This window comes from Aplysia californica, unplaced genomic scaffold (assembly GCF_000002075.1).
Source record: "Aplysia californica isolate F4 #8 unplaced genomic scaffold, AplCal3.0 scaffold00747, whole genome shotgun sequence".
Taxonomy (NCBI): domain Eukaryota; kingdom Metazoa; phylum Mollusca; class Gastropoda; order Aplysiida; family Aplysiidae; genus Aplysia; species Aplysia californica.
Window position 1 is genome coordinate 9243 of NW_004798017.1, and position 1340 is coordinate 10582.

Below are 1340 nucleotides of genomic sequence, written 5' to 3' on the forward strand. Positions count from 1 at the left end.
TATATATATATATATTTTGCTGACACAGAGTAAAAATGTCAAAATTTGATAGAACATACATACATCAGAACATATGGGCAAAGAAATCAATCTGTGAACTTTTGATAAGGATTTCATTTTAAGTCAGCTATTCTTGTTACCAAATATATTTATATACTTGTTTTGCAAACCACACATATACAAATTTTGTCAGTAAATAAACAAGAAACATACCCAGTGATCTTGGGTTGAGAGGGCGTAAGGAAGAGAAACCTACGACCAGTCAACTGAAGTCACAACACGGAAATTTCCGTCAAACAGATAAAATATAATCGTGGTGTTATGCTCAGACCAAGATATCCGTATTCGGCTGTACATACAGAGCTCCACCAACAAAAGGATCAGTGAAAAAAGATACACCCACATTTGTATAAAACTGGAAAAAGAAATCAAAACCTCGTAAATAAATGACAGTAACAAAAAAATCACAGCCCCACCATACCACGGCAATCGAGAGATTCTTCCATCAGACGCACAACACTGTCTGTCGATCGGGCTATTTATAGAGATATGCATCATCAGCTCAGATGTCGCTTCATGAAACAGTCAAAACAAACTCACAAACATCGCCCGTCTCAAAATTTGGCATACCGTACTCACAACACACAACGCAACCGTAACAGGAAACATTTGAGACGTGCGCTGACAAAATGAGTTACATTTCGGATTTTTTTTAAGCCCTACGGAAATAGATACATCGTTACACCAGAATTATAAAGTTCTTTCTGACATTTTTCGTTGTTTTGAGTTACTAAAACCATGAGGTCAGAAACCAAAGAATTATAAAGTTCTATTGACGCAGTGCCTGGTTTTGATAAATTTGACATAAAATATTTGAGTTTCACAACACGTCAATTTTTTTTTGCGAATGTAATTCTTTGAATATCTTGATACTTTATTTTTACTACTTTACTATTCCGATCCAGCGGCCATTTGGGTTCTAGCCCTTCGGTCTGATTTATATCTTGATACCAACACTGGATAATCTTAACATTTTGACAGAACAGATAGAACATTTGGTTTCTGATCTCGTGGTCTTCGTAACTCAAAGCGGCCAAAAACATCAGACAGAACCATGTCATTCTGAGGCAGTAATTAGTCGCTGACGTTCCACTATCTAGAGGAGACGGACGGTGAGCTTGCTCAAGTTTCTGTAGAAAAAAAACATGGTACCACAACAGCACATCACATTCTCCCTCCCTCCCTCCCTCTCCTACCTCCCCAATTCTTCTTCCCTCCTCCTCCCATCCCATCCCATCCCTCCCTTTCTTTCCTCCACCCTTCCACCCTCACTTTCCTTT